Genomic DNA, 24245 nt, shown 5'->3' with positions numbered 1-24245 from the left:
TCAGAAGACCAACAAGAAAATAAAAGTTCCTCACTCTTGCCAGGAAGCATGACTGGATGGAAAGGTTTAGGGAGATGTAATCGCCAACACTAATGAATTAATGAATACCCTTCAGGCTATTTTTAAAAATCAATATTAAGCACTAGTCATGTTTTTAACACAACAATCCAGAGTTTGCTTTTTGTTTGGTTCTGCTTACCCTCTCCAACACAGACAGACCTTGCTATTCCTGGAGATTAAGTCTGTATCCTTCTACCCAGCCCCAACAGATGATCAGGCTTCTCTTATCAGACATTCAGAAATGCAGGCTCAAGAGTCTGTTAAGCAACTGTTTGGTTTTGTGATCCTCTGGAAAGCAGGACATGCACACATGTCCAAAAACTTAGAACCTACCCAGAAGCCCCAATAGCCAGCATGCACAAACTGAGGTCAAAACATTTTATTTCCCTTTCCTTTAACAAGGCTAAAATAAGATCCATATTAAGAATTCCAATTTTTTTTATTAATAAGACATTATTAAGCTATAAAACATCACGATTTTGTAATAAATTTCAGTTTCTACAATTGGGAGATAATTTTGAAACAACAGCTATTATTTAAAGCAAATGTAGGTCAGAAGCCTTCTTCACAAAACTCAGTAAGAAGCCAGGAGAAATCTACATGGAATTATTAATTTTATTGTCAAGAGGCACAGATCAGCTGCAGAGTTACCTTGCAATAAGCACTTCTGGGCACACAGCACCACCAACTCCTACCCTGTTTGCCTGCTGCAGTCATTACAAGACATTCTTACTATTGCTTTGGTTTGGCCTTTTCTAAAAATGAAATAGTAAATGCAACCTCCTTTCCTCATACCTAGGGTGAAATTTCAGTGGTAATGATATAAGTAGTAATGAAATTCATCAATACCTTATTTTTCTGTTGACTTCTGCTGGTGATTTTTGGAACACAGCCAATGTAGCCAACATCTTCCCTGCTACTTCAGGAGAGCAGAAGGAACTTCCAGTTTGCCTCTTGCCCTTTTCCCAGATAACACAAATGTGAACTTGTGAAAGTTGGATGGTGTGGCAAAGTTCCAATACTTTTTCTCCTACTGGAGAGCTGGAAAATTATTGGTGCTTCTGTGATTCATACCAATGGAGGTATACATCATCTTTTACCAAACAATTTAGATACACATTGTTTCTGGTGCTGCAACTGTATTCATAGCTTTGTGTCTTATATTTGCATGCCTCAGACAGCACTTTTAGTAAGTGGTGACAGAGTAATGCAGAGATAGACACCCTGGGATGAAACTGCAATGCCGCTGTCAAACCACAGGCACAGGAAGGTGGACCTCATGAAGGAGGGAACGGGTCCTGTGTGCACTGCTGAGAACTCAGCCTGCAGACAGCCTCACAGCAGCAGCACAGCAGGGACTGACTCTGGAAAACCTCTGGTCACACACACAAAAACAAACAAACAAACAAACAAACAAACAAACAAACCACACCAAAAAAACACACGTGACCTTATACACAACTTTTCCTGATCAGAGCACTATCCTAATGCATCCAGATTTCCCTCTACAGTGTCTACAGTGAAGCTGAAGAGATTTAATACTTTTTCTGCTTGGCTGCCCTGTTATCCCCCCACCCCTTCCTATGGTCTAGGACTGCTGGATTTTGAAATAGTCCTTTCACCATTACATGCATATCGTTTGTAGCTATGAACGTTTAACCGAATGGATCTTTGGTCACGGTACATTTATTATTTTACTTTTTCTCTGTGGTGCAATGGCACTGAATTCATTCAATTGGGTTGGGTTTTTTTTGTTTCTTTGTTTTAAAATTTACTTTTATATGAAACATTCTTCCTTTCAGAATCAGATGTCACCAGATAGTAGTCTTCCGATACTTAAAGGGGGCCCTACAAGAATGCTGGAGAGGGACTTTTTACAAGGGCATGTAATGATAGGACAAGGGGTAATGCCTTTAAACTGAAAGAAGGTAGATTTAGAGTAGACATTAGGAAGAAGTTCTTTACTGTGAGGGTGGCGAGACCCTATTAACAGGCTGCCCAGAGAAGTTCTGGCAGCCCCATCCCTGGCAGTGTCCAAGGCCAGGCTGGATGGGGCTTGGAGCAACCTGGTCTAGTGGCAGGTGTCCCTGCCCATGGCAGCGGGGTTGGAACTAGATGGTCTTTAAAGGTCCTTTGCAACCCAGACTGGTCTATGATTTATGAAAATAGAGAAGGGACTAGGTAGGCTTCTGATGTTTTCTTCAGCATTAAACTGCTGTATATATTCACACTATTGTTGCCTCCACCTGCTTTCAGCTACCAAGTATACTGCTTTCTCTGTCAACTACAAATGTGATTTAGCTACTACACCACCTAGCTTTTACTTATGCTCACATATGAGTAGGTTTTACCTTCAATTGTTACAATTTTGGCTATCTAACAATTTCAGTGTCAAATATACAAGCAACATCCATGTTCCATCATGCTCAAGGAAATTAGTCCAGCTAGGGGATGTAGTAGTTTATTAAACAAATAGTTTTGCAGGATATATATACTTCTGTTTCTTTTTTTTTTTCCTCCCCTGGTACATTATGTTCTTTCCTGTTCAGTTTTGTGAGAAGCATAACCATCCTACAAATTCAGTCTCTCTGTCAAAAGAGAAAAATACTGCTTATGCCAGTAGGCGTGCCTCTCTGCTCCATGCTTTGCACTGCTCCTTACAAGCAAACTGTTTGCATCGTGGAGATTCCTCTGAAGACTTTTTCCCTTGCCTTGCTTCCATTTGTTTCTTTGAGTTAGATGCTATATATGTTTTGGATTTGAAGTCAGATAATGCCATTATGTCAGAAATCTATCGTTGTTGTCAGAAATCTAGAATATTCTTACTGTACTCTCCCCCTAAATGGAGACTGGGATTTCCTTTTTTCAGACTGGTTCTCGGACATCACCACATTCAGGCATCACCACAAAGGTTGTACTCTGATGCTTTGCTATCCCATTTTTCATCAGTTTCAAATACACAAAGTCAAGCAGATCTCCAAGGCTTACGTGAAGCTAATAGCACAAATATTTTGACTGCTATTTTACTCTTATTTCTGTAATAAACTGACATATTATTTGTTGTTCTCTCCTTAATTGCACACAAGCAAACAGCTATTGGCTTACAAAACACAAATAGATACCACCTTCCTGAAGATGTTCCCTTTCAGTAATTCTACTTGTCTTTATGAAGCAGCATATGGCTGAAAGCACTATGTGATGAAAGAGTAGGGCTAAAGTTTCAAAAAAGTTATTATTTTTTTACTGAAATCCATTACTATTCTGTTTATAGATAGAGCCGCCTGGTTTTTTTCAGCACTTCTATTACTAAGAATTCTTTAATATAGCAAGCAGGATGAGGAGGAGAGGGGAGACATGCCCACAAAGTTCTAATAAGAAAATGCTTAGTGCACAGGGGCAGGACTACTGCATATGCTATTCATATTCATATTCATGCATATTCATAATAAATGCTCATCCCACACTGTTCGTTTCATATGGTGGATCAGTAGGACATGAACACACAATCTTTTACATCTCTCTCTGCCTCCATGGTAATGGAGAAGCTGCAAGAGGAATAGACAGTGCGGCTGGCTGTACCATGGACTCCTGAAGATGCTCATAGTTAGCAGCTAGCATAGGATTTTTTTTTTTCTTCCCCTTAAGACAACCTTTCTGCCCACACTTTGCTGTGCCACAGAAAATATTTGTAACATTGTTTGTATTACCCCAGGACAATGGCAGCCTCAATATCGTACTTCCCAAGTTACTTGCTTGCCTCTGAAGCAAAAGTGTGCCCTACTAAGGATGTCAGATGTAAACAGATTCTGCTGAATACATATTTTGCACATTCATGCCCGAAGTATTATGAGATCAAAGTGTGATAAACAGCTGAGATCTGAACCATTTCAAACACTCGCTAAAACGACTGAGTATAGCATTAAATATATACAAAATGCTAGTTATGTCCACATTAAAAACGACACCAGAGGCTTGGATCAACAGGGATTGTGAACTGCCTAGACCAAGCAACCACAGTTTTCAGAAGAGAGACAAGAGCACCCAGTCTCCTGGCTCCCAGCCCATCCCACCTTCTATTTACTAAAAGCTTTTATGCTAAGGAGGGAATGAATTACCTCCCCCCATTTTTTTAAATGACAGTATATCACCATAGATAAGTGACACTTAGCATAACAACCAGGCCAACAATATTTTGTTACTTTTTGGTTTGGAACCAAGGACAGAATAAGTGAGAAAGCAACAGCAGAGATGCCACCTGCAGGTATGCAACAAATACGGGAAAATAAAGAGTTGATAGCAGCTGCAGCAGCACCACAGACCTCAAGATTTTGAAGTCACAAATAGAAGATTTGCAGAGACAGTCAAGTACAGATCAACTGGGTTCTAAGAAGTTCATGGGAGTAGCAAATGTTTGGGAGGTGGGAGCATCCTGCAGTTCAAAGCACCTTCACAGAACTCAAGTAGAAACTTTAGTTTCAAAGCTGTTTTACTTAGGAGGAATGCAGAGTACTTCAGAAAGTTCTGAGACTTTTGATATTCTGCCTTACTACCATCCAAATCCATGACACAAAATTTTGTTCAACATCTCACCATGCAAGAACTTTAAGAAATTCATGGTACAGTCAAACAGTCAGTCAGCCAGAAGAAAAAGAAAAAAAAAAAAAAGCAAGCAACAAAAAAAAGCACATAAAAGACCCAAGACAATGGTTAGCAGGAAAAGATTTAACAGAAGATAATACAAAAATAAGTTCTTTGTCCACACACATGTACTGACCTCAGGAAATGCACTGTATGTGAGGTAGAAGAGAAAAAAAATATTCTAAATTTCAAAATCCAGTGGAAGACTACTTTCAATAAATAAAGATTTTCCTGGACTAAAGCCAGCCAAACAAACAGCTCACAGAGATTAACAGGACAGTGGTAGAACAAACCATGATGTGCACACTGGCACACAAACCCTCCCTTCCACAGGGTGGAAGGGTATAAAAAAGAAGAGTACTAATAATACTGCTGTGTGATCAGTGCTAAATGTTAACAGCCTCAATCGTCTGTCTTTTAACGTAACAGGATTTCTATTGTACTAAGACATTCAAAACAGCTACTGAATTAATGTTACCTGAATTAATTTTTGATTCCTTAGTTTTAGAAAATAACTTGAATGATTTAACGGAGACAAAACTGACAGCTGCATTTTGGTGTTTTCAGTTGTCCAGAGGCCACCGATCTATTCTGCTGAATGGGACACTGATGCAGGTAAAGAGAGGTTTTCCTCTTGAAGAGCTCAATCTCTCTCAGAGAAATTGTAAGGAGGTGGCCCTTCCCACCTGTTCAGGGTTGAATGAAGAGTCCCTGGCAGCATTTGTGCACATGCAGTGGGGAAAATAAAGGTATCACTTGGGGATACAGATGAAGACAGATCTCCCTCTACTCTGCGGCTCCCATTTAAGGTTGTTGTGATGAGGAGAAGGACCAGCAGTGGTTTGGAAAGTTTAACTATGAAAACCAACGCAAAACCCCACACAACTACCACTAATAACCAACATTATTGAAAGAATCTTTAGGCATGTAGTTTACTGCTAGGGTAATACCAGAAGCAACTGAAACATCAGCATTTTTAATTAAAACTCATTAGTTGTTTGTTGTTTTTATACATATATATTTTTTTTGTGGTCTTAAAGCACAAGGGTTCTTTACTGAATCATCTTTAAGTGAACAGAAATTTAAGCCTTACCAACTTAAATCCTTACTTAAGCATTACTATACAAATCAATCATAGTTTCTTGGAATGAAACTTTAATAACCAGAAGATGTTTAATTTAGTGTAAGCTGAAAGAGTGATTCCCCCAGAGCTCTCCCAAACAACTAGCATACCAAGGTTAATGTGCCATTACCTTCAACTCTTCTGAACAGCAGCAACAGGCATTTAGACTAGTGTCTTCATTAAGTCTTCCTTTGTATTACCATTCAATAAAAAAAAAAAAATCAAACACTATAGAGAGGTATTTCTGCAACACAATTTGTTAAAATAGGAGAAAAAAGGGCACACGAATTTCGGAAGATGCATTTTATTGGTTTGAAATGTCATCTGAAAAATATTTCCTCACATTAAATGGCACTTTTCAGGTTTCTGTTCTAACAGTTGAAGTTAGCACAAAACCAAAATGCACTACAAAGTAAATTCTGAGAGCATAATTTCCAGGAGATATTACTTTATAAGAAATACTCTGAGTAATTCCCTTTAATGAGAAGTACTCAAAAGGCTTATTAAACAATAGTGAATGTCACTTTTTAGAAACATCTCAATGCATATTGTGCAGACAAAAATGCACATTTTTACCGTCTCTGAAAAACGCTTTTTAAAAATGCTCCAATAGGAGGATTTTTAGTATCATTTTCAAGGTATAAAGCCAAGGCAAAAAAGAAATACAGACTTAAACTGAATCAAAGTTTTCCAGATGAGGGTGTATTATTTTTTCTATTTTGTGACAACAGTAGCAATTGTTCTATAGAATTCAACCATGTGTCATGAGGACATAATCAGAATGTAAGTGGTCTGTGACCAGACAGATACTGGAGGCACTATCTTTTAGTGTGTCCAATACTGATGCTAACCAATGCACTGCAACTAGACTACATTTTAACCCCAACTACCTTGTAAGGCCATCATACAACCTCTCTGTAGACAAATCAATCGAAGAATGGTTTGGGTTGGAAAGGACCTTTAAAGGTCATCTGTTCACTCCCCCCTGCAATGAGCAGGGAGATCGTCAACTAGATCAAGTTGCTCAGAGCCCCATCCAATCTGACCTTGAACTTTTCAAGGGATGGGGCATCTACCACCTCTCTGGCCAACTTGTTCCAATGTTTCACCACCCTCATCGTAAAAAATATATTCTTTAAATCTAGATTGAATATACCCTCTTTTAATTTAAAACCATTACCCCTTGTCCTACCACAAGAATAGTCAATTTAACTGTAAAACATCAAGAATGTCCCTTTGAGGTATAAGAGCACTTAATCAAACTTAAGGTCAGAAGATACTGTATCTTCACAGAAATATTTTTTTTCTGACCTGTAGCTTGTAAATCTCATTTTAATAATTTAATCTGCTGTATTTAACTCTGCCAGTGCTAACTTGCCAGAGCACAGTTGCCAGCACAGCACGGAGGCGTGATGAAGGAGTGCTGGGGGTTGGAGAACATTCACAGATTCTGGTAACTTGTCCCTGCTCATGCTAAAATCAGGACCTTGATCTCAGTCATCCTGCATCTGTCTGTAGCATTTGAGCAGAGAATGCTTTAGTCCTTGGCTTTCTATCCTCAAAATTCCTTTGTGCTATTATGGTGTTAACTTCCAATCTTTGATTTGGTTAGCAAACTGAGCTCTGAATTTTTTTTTTTTTTTCAGAGGCATTTCTCCTAACTCCTTGTTCACATGTTCTTTTCAATCCTTTTTCTTCCTCTTTCCCTAACACTTCTTTTCAATGCAAATACCAAAAGGCTATGCTGCCTAGGGTCAGCCTCAACAATTTGCACCAGTTTTCATATATAAATATATACACACACTGCTGTGTATATATTCCTATATATATATATATATTTGCATACTCTCACATATATATAATGAAAATAAGCATATCACAAGCATTTTCTTCTACAGCACCACCTAGGGGACATGATCTCAGGTATTGGCCTTTTTGAAGTCCAACTGTTTCAGCCTGTGATTCCCAGCCCTATGACCGGGGTCTGACTTGCTCGATTTTAGGAAGTGGTTGCTTCATCTAACTCCTTTGATTTCAGTCATAGTTGTTCACTGTTTTGATAAAGCATGTATACAGCACAATTGCCAATGATTTCACCTTTGTTTTTAGATCATTAACAAAAATTATTTTAAGCTCTGAAAAGATGGACAGGCTTCTTTTTGAAGAGCCACTTTTGAGATGGCAGCCTATTCTTAATAAATTTAGTATATGCTTTGCTGATAACGCAAGTTAGTGCAATAAAGTGATGAGCACATTCCCAACTTCCATTCTTCCATTCCGGGACTGCTTAAGTATTTTATATTAGGACTCACTAGAAATAATGCATAACCTGTCCTGGAAGCAAGGAACAGAAACCGTTCTCTCCCTTCTCAACAAGGGCCAAGGGACTGCAAAAGCTGTGCTGCTTCTGCTGCCTTCCAGTCGGTACAGGTAAGGTACCTCCCAGCAAAGGAACAGCTTTCAACGTTTCAGGCTGTTACAGGGGACTGATCTTACATCTGTCTTCCTCAAGCAGGTGATGTGATCCTCAGGCTCCTCACATGGTTTCCCTTTGTGTGACCTTCCTTCCTTTCTGGGCTGACTTCCCAGCGCCAGCCTCAGCCAGCTCTTTCTGAGCCCTTATCAGGGCAGTCAGAAATCTCAGGGGTGACCAGGGCCATGTAAAGCTTTCATGAGTCTAAAGGAGCGAAAGGAAGAAATGCTCTACTTGAAAGGCCAACAATCAGAAACCTTCCTAGTGCTTTTGTTTTCCCTCCAGTTCATACTCATTCACTGCAGACATTTTTTTGTTTTTATTCCTCCCTTGCTAAACCACTTAGTACTAAGCAAGTACACAGCCTTCCACATGTTTCACTTTCCCCTGTATCATGGTGAAAAAAAAATTAGATTATCAAGATATTTTAAGCGTCTGCCACTTAACAAGCAAGGTATAAATTTGTTTAGACAGAGATCCTGAATTCTGTCCGAGCTGCACTTTAGGTGCTCATTTCTTCTGACACATACAGTTTCTCACTGAAGACTGAAAATGTTGACATAAAGCAGAATTATTCAAATGAGCAGTAACATTAAAATACATCTGGGTGTGTGAGGGTCTGCACACCCACCCCACCCCCTCCAAGCTGAAAGCTAAGCCCCATATCTTGCAGACTTTCTATTAGCGTGCCTTAAGTACTCTACAAAGGCAGAGTGGACTAATTTAACTAGTTACAGTTGAATTAATTCCAGTATGAATTTAAAAACCAAAAAAAAAGAAGAACTAGCTTCTGCAAAATAAGCAGTTTTATAGAAGATGGCAGAGATGTTTGACTTTGGGTCAGCTTTAATATCTGAACAAGGCAGGAGTCAACACATGCTAACAGTGGCCACGCATTATACAGATAAAAGCCAGTATGAAAAAACGCAGCAGCTCTTACAATGTACCACAATTATTCGGACAGCGATTAAAATGTTAATCTCAACTAAACCGACCTCATTCATTTCAGTTTTTCCTGACCAAACATGCTTATTTCTTCCTCTACAAAATTTCAGAATAAGTTACAAATTTAGTTTATTCCAAGAAGTATTTCAGACCAAGAAAGCTGACTAGATTTCTATTACACAATGAACACAACTGGAGACACTAAAGAAACAAGTAAAAATTAAAAGTAACTCCTTTCCCTTCTACCCAATAAATGAAACCTCTTCTAAATGTATCTTTAAAAGATCACCCACAAATTGAAAATATCGCTTCAAAAATTACTTCTAGAAGCACTGAATTTCAACATATTTTCAAGCAAACTTGCTATCTTTTGATACAAGCACCTTCAGAGGTAGTTCTAGATGTTGGCTATAGTATTAGTGAAGGCTTCGCTTCTAATCAGTATTTTCAAGTTTTCCAATGAATATCTGAAACTGGCATAATGATTTAATATTTCAAAGTTAATTAAGCCAATAAGCTAAAAGCATAACTTTCTAAAATATTTTTGTTCTTATTTTTCAAATATAGAGAAAAATATGTCTTTTAAACTTATTGTATTCTATTTGTCAAAAATTACATTCAGCTTTTCTAGTAATGGGAATATATATTTTAAATTAAATATTCGGTTTGAAACTAACCACCTTTTCAAGAAAAAACATTGAAAATTAAGAACAAAGTACACTAACAATTTATTTTAGATGTGTGTACATATGAGCAGATTACCATATGGCGATGTAACCTTTGTTTATGCTTTCAATAGAACAAACAAAAATAGCCTACCATAGCCAAGGAGGAAAAACAATGGCACTCATCAATTAAAAACATCTTCTAGCAAAACAACTATCAATATAAAGTAACAAAACAAGGGAGATGGGTACAGGTGAGGGAATGTTGAGCAAAAACCTCAAGGTCTTTTCTAGTGTGCATTAAGAAATGATACCACCTATCCAAAGCCAGTTTCATCTAGTCTTAAGAAGAAAGATAATAGCATATATAAATTGGACAGAAATATCTCACGGACTTTACCTCACCTGTGAATTATTTTTTTAAACCAGCATATTTTTTTTTAAGATATATGAAAACTTTAATGCTTTTATAGCATTCCAGAGTGTTTAATAAATTCATATAGATATGCAAGAAGTTGTACAGTAAAAATAAGCTAGGTACTTCACACCATGCAAAAAGATGCAACAAGTTCTCAGATGTCATAGACATAAGCTTTGGTAGGGCAACAAGAAAATACAGGTTGCACTAGGTAGATATTTGAGTGGAAGCAAGCAGTGTACACGTAATGGTATCTTTATGGAAATCGGCACTCGTCGATGTCAGTACCACACCAAAACCCCATGAGCCTGTTAGTAAGAACCATCACACAGGTGGAAACTTTGAGTTATTTGTAACCAGATATCTGATGTCATTTGCAGAGACCAGCCTTAACCCTGGACTAGCAGCAAAACTTCATTTTAGACAACTGTACCATGCCTGCAGTTTAAATGCATTGCCACCTATCCTAAACTGTCATATACCATATGTGTAGATTTTTACATGTCCTATGTATTGCCTCAGAGAATGCTGTGCCTCAGGAGCAAGTGAGGTGATCCTTGTAGTCTTTAAAGGTTCAGCTCTAGCAGAAAGCTTTATGCTTCAACCATAGCCAGTCTGCTCACAGCAACAGCATTCCTCCTACCTGCTACCATTTCATCTCAACTTATTACTAAACTAGCATAAATACGCTTATACTATAATTTAGCCCAGTTTGGGAAATACAACGAGGTACAGAAACACAGGATTACCCATGCCATTTGTTTCATAGACAAACCTTATTGCAATGACAATACTATCAATAATTTCTCAAGTATGTATCAGTACACAATATTTGTCAATATTTGACAGTATTTGTTGAGACATGTTCTGCACAGTAAGTATATTGCTCAGATTACATGGTGCTTCATTTTTGCTCCAACTCAAATTGGTTTCTGTTAAGGATGAAAATAAACATTGTTTAAACCAGCTATGCAAAACAAAAGAATCATTCTACTGTTCACAAAAATAATTTAAGCCAATAAATCTTTAGCTCACCTGGTGCTACTTTTCACTTTTCTAAATGGTAATTAAATTAGAACTTGGAAGAAACAAGAGAATGAAGGAGAAAAGCTCCATGCTACAGAAAATTCAAACCATGTTAAGGTGGGAGTACCTTCCAAAAATGGAGTATTTTGATTCAGGCTGTTCTAGTACTGATAGTACAGCCCTAGGCTCAAAACATACTAAACTTTAATCCAGGTATTCTTGCCTTGTAGTCCATTATGGCTTCAGAGATCAACACAGCAAAGTAAAAAGGTGACTTTTGAAAAGATAAACACTTCTCTGAGGCTAATTTAGCATGATGTTAAGACAGAACTAAAAAACCCACCAAAAAAAACCCAAAACCAAAACCAAACACCACACCATTCCTCTCAGTTCTTGTGCAGATGTGCAAAACTGAAAGATTTAAGCAGTTGGAGCTGCACTAACAATGCTCATACACCTGGATAGTAAGAACCACTAGCTTTACCTCTCACGGTGTTTTTTATACAAGTATCAGGAAGATTCAGTCCGACATCATAAATTTAACTGTTTCTATAGAGGTGAACTCATTAATTCCTATTGGTTCTTACAGAGGAAGAATTCAGCATATTTTCCTTTAGCATGCTGCTGGGAAAGGACTGGGCACAATATTTGAATCTATTCCAGCTTAATTCATTTTGGTTAAGCACCTGATGGTCAAAACCATGTTCAACTTACTTCTCACAGATCTACACTGGGACCCCAGAAAAGGTTATCCAGTATCCGAAGTGAACAAATTGGGATCGTTATGAGCTCCATATGATTGTTTTTACAACTCTCTTACCATTGATTAGTATCTCTAGTTGGCTGTTATCTCTGTAGCTGAGCAGCATACCAAACTTGACATGCAATTGCAGGTACCTTATCTTCAGTTAAATGCAAATCAAAAATAGGAGTTGAGAAGAGGCATACCAGTAGTTACAATTGATATTTTGACAGTGAGTACAAAAGCAACATACTACACAAATTTGAAAATATAAACAAAAGGATATGTTTATAACATAATAGCACCTAAAGAGAGCTTTGGGTGAGACTACAGTTTTTCTACACCCTAGATGTACGAAGTATCTAGAGGAGACCAAAAGGCAGGTGAAGGAAAGATGAGGCAAAACACCGTAGGCAGTTACCATTTTTTAGTCAAATGCTTTTCTCATTATTGGGTTCCTACCACAGAAGCCCACAGAGACTTTGAATGAAAGAGTAAAGGTTTCCAGCTCCTCAGTCTTCTCAGACATTTACCCCCTCCTGCTACCTCAAGGAAATCCTAACGGTGTCTTGCAGTCATACTCATATCTGAAAGAAGCAATGAAGTCTTACAAAAGCAGTTTGTAACCCCAAAATTGAACTTCAACTTGAAAGCTGTTTCAGTTTACATTTAAACTGTTTCACCCACGAAAGTTTCCACTTGTTGCTTAAAATAGCAAAGACGGAACATTTTTGTTTACTTCCACACAAGAACAAATTCCGTAAGATATCAAGGCAATGAAGAATATATGTACATGAGAGTGCTGAACAACTACTGCGATCAAATTATTCAAGTACTTTGTATATGGAATAAGGTATAGCAGGGAAAGTTTTCTGTTACATTTTCGCCTTAATGAATGCAAATTTCATATTCTTGCAAACATATAAAAAAATAAGGAAATTATCTAAGAAATGTAAGAACTGTACTTAAATTAACCTGTAAGTACGCATGCATGCCCAGACTACTTAGTCTTGACTCATTCCATCATTTTAAACGTAATTATGTAGGACTCGGTGAAAAGAGCTCTCTTCTTCCTACTCCCATGTGCTCGTCACTGCAAGAAAGCTATCATCTGGTCCTATGAGCAAAAAACCTCTCACATAACTGTCTGTGACAACAAGAAGGGAATCTCAAGCTTCTGAAGACATACTACATCTATGCACATGTAATTAAAACTGCAGAAAAGAGCAGTCGTCATTTATGGAAGCTCCTGTCAGACTCCTGCAATCCTGGAACAAGAAGCATGCATTGCAGGACTGAACTTACATACATGTATGTTTATGTATTTAGCCATTACTCCTGAAAGAAGGTACCAGTAAACAAACAACTTCCAAGAATATAACCTCTACTAAGATAACACGTGAAGGGTTTGGGGTTGGGGTTGTTTGTGGTGGGTTTTTTTATTATTTTTTTATGTGAGTTTGTCAGCAAATAATTTAGTTTACGCCTTGAAGTGACTCAACTTTTAATCCTCTCACATTGTTTCTTATATAAACACACAAGAAACTCAGAATTATAAATCTTTTGCCTTTAAATAAAACTGTGAAGCCAACAGATTTAATTAATTTGGGGGGATTAAACCTGAATTACTACTATTCAAAATTTTTTTCTGGCAAAACAGAGACCAAATTGAATCATATTCTGTCAAACAAATACGTTACACCCAACCAGCTCAGAAAAGGCATGTAAATACAGGCTTAGGTTTGAAATAAGAGCCCATGCGCAGGATTTACAATTGTCACTCAGGCCAAACAGGATTCTCAGGGGCAGCAAAGAATCAAACTTGTGGGTTCAAACACACACTTCTGACTTCTCAAGAACACATTTAAGTTTGAGACTATACTATTGTCCTTGGCAGGGCTTCTTCCAAAGGCTTTGAATGATTAACAGGAACATGGTACACAGAGACCGTCAGTCCCAGCTGTGCTCCTGCCCTTGCTGCACAGACCACCCAGCTACTCCTGAGGTAGCTCCAGGATTTCTGCATTTGATAGTTAAATGCTTTCAGGCAAAGTGATGGTAACTTCAGATCCCCTGAAAACACCAGGACAAAGCATGACGCTTGGAGGGCTGCTCAATGGCCTGCATGGTGACAGCAGGGCTACAGGACAGCCATCTCACAAGCCACTCAGATGCAACTCTTCCCTTTGTGAGACACAGGCACTGGCCCCTCCCACTGAAGCTATAGCATGTGATATGAAACATATGGAGAAAGAAAACATCTGACTTGGAATTAGGACAGAAAGAGTGGTGTGTGCTAAGGAAGAGGAATGTGACAGCAAGGCTGCAGTTCTTGCTCAAGTGGATGCTACCTGGGCTACACAAGATGTAACCATGACCTGCAAGCAATGAAAACCAGAAGAACTAGATGTTCAAAACTCCTTAGAACAAACGACATAATGCTATCTTGTATGGTGAATGAATGACCTATGCTAAGATAATGAACTCCCCCTTCTTACCCAATGATGCTCCTACTACAGTAATGAGTTCTGTGGATGTACAGGCATTGAGCTAGGCTGCTTTAAGCACTTTTGGTCCAAAGTCTTCTCTTGAGAACGCTTTTTTTGCCTGATCAGCTCATCTCTTGACCTGCAAAGATGTTCCACACTGCCCTTGGGCTAAAGAGCAAATCTACACAACCCAAAGAAAATCTGTCACTTCACTTGCGGAGAAAGCATAACAGCTCTTAAAGTATCTGTTCTGTTTCCTTTTCAGTATTCAACCTGACTGCTTTCTACAATTTAAAGTAATCTCATAGCAGAAACTCTTCCATTTGCCCCAAAAGGGGATTAGGACTTCTTGGAAATATTTTTAAAATAAACAGTTTCCTTACCCTGTTTAAACAATGACTGTTTAAGCCAGAGTCAAAATGACTCAGAGGAGTTGTACTTGTCATTGTACAATATTCAGCATGATCTACAATGTGACCATGCAGCAATGACCTATATTAATCATGGGCCAAAGCGTAATTAAGGTAAAATTAATGGCCTGTGATGGTCTGGCAACTGATGTCCATGTTCTCACCTTTTCTGTTGGCTTGCCAGACTACCGCACTTCTGGTGATGAACTCTTCTGCAACTGAGGCCGAGCACAGGAATCCCTTTTGCACAGGCAGACTCATAAACAGACAAAAAAAAAAAAAAACGGACTCAACTTGTTTGAGCATACACAGGAATTCTTTCCACACTGCTTACAGCATAAACTGTTTGGCAGAAGACCACTGACTAATCTACCTAATTCAAAACTGCCCTATTGTCTCTATGATCAAAATGAGCTAGAAAATTGTCTGCTGATACATTATCCTTGAGTAAGGGAGAAAACATTTCACTTCTGATCTATTTGATTTAAAACACCATGTCTTTGTATAAAGAAAGCCTACAGTCTTCCAGTATTGACCCTAATTCTGCCTTTCTTCCCCTGTACAAGAGCTCCCAAATGCCTTAATCCACAATCACGCATGCTCACTTTTTTTTTTTTTTCCTCCAACATACATTAGTTGCTTCTCTCCTGTGACATACTGATGGTTCTGATTGCAGTTCACATTAATGGTGAAGCACCTGCTAACACTGACACATAACAGTACTGGCTTACATTTGTCATTGAAGAATTTTTCAGCAACCCACTTCAGGGAAACTGTTGCCTACCACAGCCTTATAGTTTAGTGAGAAATATACTGCAGCCTTAGAAATAAAAAAAAAAAAAGAGCATCAAGCACAAAAGCTTTAACAGATGGCTGGGAAACTGGAAACCCACTTCCAAACTACTTCCTCTAGCTGAACACCTGGAAAAAACATCATAATTTGTCCCATCCTGTGGCAAATATCCCATGGAATTAACCAACACTGAATAAAGCAATTTCTGGGGGGGTGGGACAGAGAAGCTTTTTATTAAAGCAGATTAGCAGCTCCATTTTTCAGAGGGCAAAAAATAAAACCCTTTGCATAAATGAGTCATTAGCAAACAGCAGTTTACAAACTCACAAGCATATCAAGATTCAAGTGCATCCTACCATGATGGAGTCACGTTAAAATTATATACAAAGACTTCCAAAAGCCAAACCTTGACATTTCTCCCTCATGGCGAGGTGTCTGTGTGAATGCTTATGTATGTTCAAGAAGGAATACATTGTAATAAACTATTTCACCACCACTTCCATTATCTCATGCCTGCCATAGCCTCCAGGCTCCCAGTCCCTCACTTCGAGGCAACTTCTACATTCTCCTGGAAACAAGAAGTATCTACCTAGACTTTCAAGCTGTAATAGTAATGCTGAAGTTTTAAAGCATTGGCTGCTTCAAATCCATGAATGACAGAAACAACCTTTCCCAACTCCTCCCCATTAACTAGAGTTATTATTAAGCTTTAAACCCTTCTGGGTGGCCAGCCTGTTTCTGCAATCAGGTAACTGTCCCCATCACCCTTCTCTGAATTTTGACTAAACAGAAATAACACGAACAGCAAAAGGGAACTCCCATAGCACTAACTCAGTGAAAATTAGACAGTATTGTGTCCATCTGCTGTCTAAGCTGAAGGGTTTAAAAGTTTTCTGAGACGGTAATATAGCTGTTTTGGAACTGCAGAGACCCATTGGTCATGCCTGAAAAAAAGTCAAGTTACCTTGACTGTAGCTAGCTGACTAATTTTTACAGGCTTTGTCAGAAAACTTATTCCTCAGTCCAGAGTTATTTCTCTCAAGTTTTTGTACTGAAGTTATTATGCAGTAAAGTTGCTTTGTAGCATATAAACTTTTGTGCATTTAAGCTCAACTCTCATTACAATTTCAAGGAACTCCTGAAATATAAGATTGGCACTAAAAGCTTTTACATATCACCATGGGAATTCACAAATCACTACTTACACTTTCCACCCTCACCCCCACCCCACCCCCAGTATGGAAACTGCAACACCCAGCTGACATTTTCTGTAACTTTCATCTCAGAAAGATCAACAAACAATACAGAAGCAACACAAACTTTTAAGACACCAAAGGTGTGCAAAAGGAAAACAAAGCAGATGGTACACAGTCTGTCTACATAGTGCATTTTTATATTATTCCTCCCCCCACCCCCCCACCAAGAGGCCTAAAAAAGCTTCAGCTACAGGTATTTTAAATCCTCAGGGCTTGCAGAACATAGAGTGCACATAGTAGGTGTTCCGTGCAAAGCTGGAGATGACTTTAGAGGAGCTACGAACTGGCATAAGTAAATCGGAGCTAATGGAACGTTGCTAATTCATACCCACCCAGATGTTAGCCCATGTTTCTTTACTATGTTCTTCAGGATAAAACGTTGCAATACATCATTTCTACAGCTGTTTGCACACCATATTTGAAATTACAAAAGTAAAACTAGCCTTTCAGTCAAACGTACAATGCACATTCAACCTTATATCCTCCAGCAGACTCATGAATAATTTCCACATTTTAATGACCTTTTCTTTGCCCAAATTAGACATTTTAGTTAAATTTATAAGACCATCACTTTAGATAAAGTTCAGAAGATTAAGAAATACTCAGTAACTATTTTGCAAACATAGCTGACCGTGCAAAGCTTTAACATACAATCATTTATCCAGTTTAAAGCATTCTGCACTACATTACTGCTGATGCCATTTTCACATATTTACGTGATATCCCAGTGACATCCATGATAACAGCTCAAGTGCATGTAACATTTCACTACATCCAGACAATGAAGATTTAGCAAGCAAGGTAAAGACTTGCTAATAAATAGTGCAGTCTAGCAATCTATTAATACCATTGAAACACCAAGTTAAAGCCATTGAAAACTGTTTGACTGATAAAAATCACTAGATGCTCATCTTTTTGCTCCAATATAGACATTCAGCTCTCAGTCAGCATTCTTTCTGTCTACATTTTGCTGAAAAGACAAAATGGCAAAACATCACAAATCTATAATCAATCACATTCCTATTACAGCAATACTGGATCAAGGACTTTTCACTCTTCAGACTCAGAATGGAACTTTCTTGCCTTCACACACACAATACAATTGGGGTTTAATATGTAAAACTTCAACTCTGTTCCACATGCTGTTTCACTCAAGTTTCCTCAAGGAGTCATGTGTTTTGCACACCTGAGATCTATTAACATGCACAATCAAAACCAAAAATTCCTACCTGAAGCTGTGGATAACAACCTCTATTCTTATGATTTTGACCTTAATTAGCTATTTAGAATATTTGTTTCAGTTCCATGGAACTACTTCCAGCTCAAAACTGAAAGTCTTTTTTAACACATATAGATATATATACACACACATACCACTGCAATAGAACCAAACTTGTAAATAACATGCAAACAAGAATATTTGGAATAATTATATAGCTAGCCAGCAGAGGGGAAAAAAGGAGAATAGAAATTCAGAAGGGAAATAATAATCCTCAAATAATGGGTTCTAGGCTGTCTGTTACTCTGAACTAGGATAAGAGGAAGAGTATTAAGCATATCGTCATGTGAAAATAACTATGCATATTATATCTTTAATCTCATTTAAATTAATGTTATTTAACTGCTGCAAATAGTTTAGGGATATTTATTTCAATTTATTTTGCTTAAGTTGATTAGGACAGTCCTTGAAGTATGTCTTGTACACGTACACTCCACACCGCTACCCAAACAAGAGCAACTGGCCAAGAATTTCCAGACTTTGTATTTCTGTTTCATTTTAACTAGGGGAGGGCAATACCTTTGGTAGAAGAAAATGGGAGGATTTTTGAACCACTGCTACCGGAAAACTACAGAAAAATTTTATAAATAAAATCCATGGGTAAAACTGTGCAGAAAAAACTCTATACTTTTCCTTGTCCAAACTTAAAAAAAAAAAAAGCGGGGGGGGGGGGCAGGGAAGGAAAGTGAAATACAGACCAAACTGAAAATTTGCCCAAATCCAAAACAAACCAAAAAAACCAACCAGCCTTTAGCTTAATAGTGCTAGGTGTCACACCACACCATTAAGGAAGACAGAAACACAGCCAGATGATGTATACATGCAGTCATCAAATTTATGAACACTTCTTCTATATTGCCTCCTCTTAATGTTTTACCTTTTCAGGTTTAACTTTCTGCATGAGCTAACCAGGCATGATGAGTGAATGTTTCCTGCACCTATTCATTACTCTTAATCATTAATAATCCAAGACAGTTGGCATCAGAGTTCGAGGGAGTGAGGAAGTGTTGGCACTAAAGTTTTCTAGTACATACGGTCAGGCTCTAGCATAACTTACCAGCTGAACCACTAGAATTCTCAAATTTCTCACAGAAATGCTTCTTTTTATAGGACTATTTTTGAAAACAGTACAGTAACTAAATTCCATTCCCTAAACTGTCAATACTAACCTGGAACTAGCCATGAGTTTGGTGCATGACTTTCTATAATCCATACAGAAATTAAATTAACAATTTAATATGTAAATTCAATCCAGTTGCCAATGAAACCACAAAGCCTTGCACTTGTTCTCAGTGAGGTCAGGAGCAGCAGCATTATCATTGGAAAAACCCAGCAAAAGGGCACCAAAAGTTATTTTTTTTATATAGTAAAAAAATAAACGCATAATGAAGGAAAATAGGGGCTAAACCAAAAGCTAACACCACCACAGTTTCAAACACACAGTCAATTAAAAAAAAAAATCTCAATAATTGAAAGGAACAATCTTGAAATGGAGGTTTTTTTGGTATTATTAACATTAAGATTCAGAAACACTCTTCTTATGACATTGCAATGCCCAATTCCAACTCCAATACAGAAAGCAGGATCAAAGTCATACAAGTCACACAACCACAAAAGGCTACAACACAAGCGTTCTCAGTATTCAACTGTACCTGTCATATAAATCAATACATAATGCAAATAAATTCCCACCCATCCCATTACATGAGCCATATCAAGGAAATATTCCCACCTTTAAAAAAACCCAAAAGGATGAGGTTTTGTGGGTTTTGTTGTTTGTTTTTTTGGTTTTTTAAAGGAACTTTTGCTCTCCATAATAGCTATAAGAATAGTTATGACAATGAAATGTTAAGAGAAACAGAAGCAAAACTGTACAGCTGATGGAAAATGAGTGCCTTATTCCTAGAAGCAAACCAACATATCAAGTGAAATAAGTTGATGAGATCTGACACAGAGAAAGATAATGGTCACCCACATGACTCATTGTACCATGGAAAGTTTCAAACTGCTATAACAAGGATAAGATCTCTGCATGCTAATATTGGCAGATTGCTAGGTTTTTTAGCTACATTAAAAAGTAATCTGTATGTTATAATTTTTTTTGATTTCAATACTTTCTTCTTGGAAACAAAAATATCTGATCACATTTATTTTTGAACCTCCATTTTCTTAACTTGCAAATATAACAGCGAGTTAGAATTGTGTATGTGTGATAATGTTGTGGTAAATAAATTACACTGAAATTTTTTAGGCCTGAACATCTTCAGCTGTATCCTGGATCTTAATGGATCCCCTGATCATTGCTGTCAGCCTACAAGAGTCACATAACCTTCAGTCTCCTGTTTCAGGCATTTAAAAGTTTGATTTTACCAAACTCATAATTCAGGAGCTGCTCCTGGAAGCTCACATCAGCAACAGATTTGATCACAAGTTCCCTGAAAAGCTTCAGCACGTAATGTTTCACAAAGGTCCTGGACTCCAAGTAGCTATTCACTGAACCACATTTACAGATGACGGACTCAACATACACTTACTTAAATGAGCAGCTGAAAGTCCTACATTCTTTTTTTTCCAACCTGATTCAAGAAAGTGTTTAGTACAAATCTACAAAACTAAATCCATGCTCACTTAGCATTCCTGAAGAGAAAGTCTTTCCAGAATTACGATTTTCATTTTAGAACTTAACATTGTCTGCTTCCCTGTCTCCTCCCCAAACAACAACATACAGTAGTAAGAATCACACTATCCATTCAGCTTCAATATTTTATTCACAGATGGCAATACATTATGCTGAATGCAGAAGTTGATATGACAAATGACATTTTTCTTCCCTAAACTGGGTGGAAATGTAAATAGCTTTAAAACTCTCCTTGCTGCTTGTAAAAATGTGCTTTTAATGATGGATCACTTGGGTTGTGCTTATGAGAAACATAGCTTATATAAAATATGATCTTCAGAATCATAGTAATGAAAATCAGATTTGAATGAACACTTTCATTAACTTTTTAGCAGTAAAATAAACATCAAAAAATCTTTCAGCACTGGGTATGAAACTAAAACTTTGATAGCAGCACCAAAAAAAAAACTTATCAGTTCCCAAAGAGTTTGGACATTAAAGAAAGAATCACAGCAGTTTTGTGTCTGAATTCATACAAATTTGTAGCTTAAAGTTCTATCCATGAGATCTAGCTCAAGCTGGAAGCATTCAAACTAACATAATTGCAAAAGAAAATCAGAAATTTCTGGACAGACTGCAGCAGAAAGCGATCATGTCTTGGGCAGTCTTTAAAGACCAACTGAAAGGTTTCTATGCATTAAAGAAAAAAACACCAAAAGTGGATTTGATGCCCTACCATTTTTCAAGGATGAGCAAATATATTGTTCTTTTTATAAACCTTCTGTGATGGGTTGCCCCTGGCTGGATGCCAGGTGTTCACCAAAGCCACTCTATTACTCCTACTCCTCCTCAACTGGACAGGGAAGTAAAAAAATGTAAGGAAGGGCTCATGAATGGACATAAGGACAGGGGGAGATCACATGCCAATTACCATCACAGACAAAACAGACTCAAGTTGGGGAAGAATTCATTTAATTTATTCCCAATCAAATCAGAGTAGGATAATGCAAAAAACAAACAAACACACACACACAAACCACCAACCGAATTTTAAAAACACCTTCCCCCTACCCTTCCCTTCTTCCTAGGCTAAACTTTCGTCCTGATTTTCTCTGCCTCCTCCACCACAGTAACACAGAGGGATGAGGAACGGGGTTTGCAGTCAGTTTATCACACATTGTCTCCGCCACTACTTCCTCTGCAGTGGGAGGACGCCTCACACTCTTCCCCTACTCCCTGAGGTCCCTGTCACAGGCTGCAGTGCTTCACTAACTGCTCCAGCGTGGGTCCTTTCCATGGCGTGCAGTCCTTCAGGAACAGACTGCTCCAGTGTGCGTCCCAACAGGGTCACAACCTCTGCCAGCAAACCTGCTCCAGCCTGGACCCCTCTCCCCATGGATTGCTCCTGCCAGGAGCCAGTTCCAGCACAGGCTTCCCATGGGGACACAGCCTCCTTTGGGCACATCCACCTGCTCTGGTCCTCCACAGGCTGCAGGTGCTATCTGCTCCATCATTAACCTCCATGGGCTGCAGTGGCACAGCCTGTCTCACCATAGTCTTCATGGGAATATCTGCTCTGGCCCCTCAAGCACCTCCTGCCCTCCTTCTGCACTGCCCTTGGCATCTGCAGAGTTGTTGCTCTCACATATTCTCATGCCACTCTTCAGCTGCTATTGCTGTATGGCACAGTAACTGCTTCCCCTTCTTCAATATGCTGTTCCAGAGGTTCTGCCATGGCTGCTGGTTGGCTTGTCCTCGGCCAGCGGTGGGTCTGACTTGGAGCCAGCTGGCACTGTCTCTATCAGCCAAAGGGGAAGCTTCTAGCAGCTTCTCACAGATGCCACCCCTGTAACCCCGCCACTACCAAAACCTTGCCACATAAACCCAATACACCTTTTTTAATCTTGCTTGCACATTTGTGCCTCTTAAGCATTCCCTTTGGCAAACAAACACAGCTTTCATTGAGTTGAGTGAGAATGAAAATTACTGACTCAGTAGTGAACAGTATAAACACCGTCTGCTGCTTCTGAGAAGTACAGTTCATCTTCGCCTTCCATGTAATTGCTTTCACAAAACTACTGGCTTGGTTTTTTTTTAAGTGGCGATATGGAATGGGAGGAAAACTAATAGTCACTCATATTTTTATTTAAGAGTCCTGGTAGGCACTATGCTATTTAAGTGAAAGATGAATGTATTACTGAAAAGGGAAAACCTGCCAATCTGACACACATATGCCTGTCTATCAATAACAAAGTCAACCACCATCTTAAGTTTTGTTGATATATTCCCTTATCACACTGCAGTTTAAGATAAAGGAAAAGAACTAATACATTTGCCCACCACATCATCACTAGCCAGTAGCTACTGACCTGCAGTTTCCAGAAACGGAGCTACAATTCTCATTGCTTTTCTATTTGTATTAGTTCTCTTTGCATTGTACAGCATTTTTAAAAACTATTTGCTACTGCACAACCCTTTACCCCTACAGCTGTAGTCCTACAAGTTTCTCTTCCACACACACAAAGGTTAGCCCATTCAACTGTCTGCTTCAATGTAGACCTCCTTTCTTTCAATTTGTTCAATTTCTTTAGATTTGTTCTAAAGTCATTATTTGTTAGCTTTTTTACACTGCATCCAGACACTAGAGATCATTTTTTTTTCTGTCTTCCAGAGAAAATCTGTGTCCTTTCTCTTAAAGTGAACTTTTCCGTCTCGTTCCACAGGAAATCCAAAATAATTTTATACAAAAAAGTACCCAGAAAAAGAACACAAAGACATCTGAAGTAAGCAACACTATCCTCCACCAAGCCTCCTTACTAAATTTAACCCCCCCTGGATTTACCTCGGCAGCTCTAGATCCAAGATGGGACTCCAATTCTTTTTTTCCAGTCCTCTTTAAGAGGCACTTTGTTAAAGTGACTTTACTTTGCTTGTTCTCTATTTATTGGGAGATGCTTTCTGCAATAGGTATTTTAGAAAGATATTTACTTCATAAATATTCCAGGGATCATTTCTCTTCCAAGAATCCTGAAAGTAAAACACACTCAGCATTTCTTCACTAGAGGCTTTTGTAATGCTCTTTTAGGTTTTATTACAAAATTTTCTTTAAGATTTCCCAGTTAACAAAGCCAAATCACTATGCCAATAAAAGGAACAACCAAGAGCTACAACTTTAAGAGAGATTTCTAGCTTTGATTGCTTGAAAATTATAACCTTGACATTATACAAAGGGCTCCAGAGGGCTCTCCAAAAAGAGGTGTTGTGACAAGAGAAAGCTGCAGAGCTGTGGCCTTGCATGCAATTGCATTTTC

General features: G+C 38.3%; 1 protein-coding gene across 9 annotated transcripts in view; it reads right to left on the bottom strand.

Moving 5' to 3' along the window:
* The window catches only part of CHRM3 (cholinergic receptor muscarinic 3), a 379451-nt gene that overhangs the window by 254060 nt on the left and 101146 nt on the right, over nucleotides 1-24245 (bottom strand). Inside the window, exon 1 of one of the 9 annotated variants that reach the window (XM_080389752.1) lies at nucleotides 910-23501. The exons of the other annotated variants lie outside the window; for them this stretch is intronic. The gene's annotated coding sequence lies outside the window, so the exon portion shown is untranslated. Of the gene's footprint in view, nucleotides 1-909; nucleotides 23502-24245 lie in introns of those variants that run through there. 9 annotated transcript variants of the gene reach the window in all.

The sequence above is a fragment of the Falco punctatus genome (assembly GCF_963210335.1).
Source record: "Falco punctatus genome assembly, chromosome: 5".
Lineage (NCBI taxonomy): Eukaryota > Metazoa > Chordata > Aves > Falconiformes > Falconidae > Falco > Falco punctatus.
The sequence above is the reverse complement of the archived record's forward strand: the minus strand, read 5'-3'. Positions and strand labels throughout refer to the sequence as shown.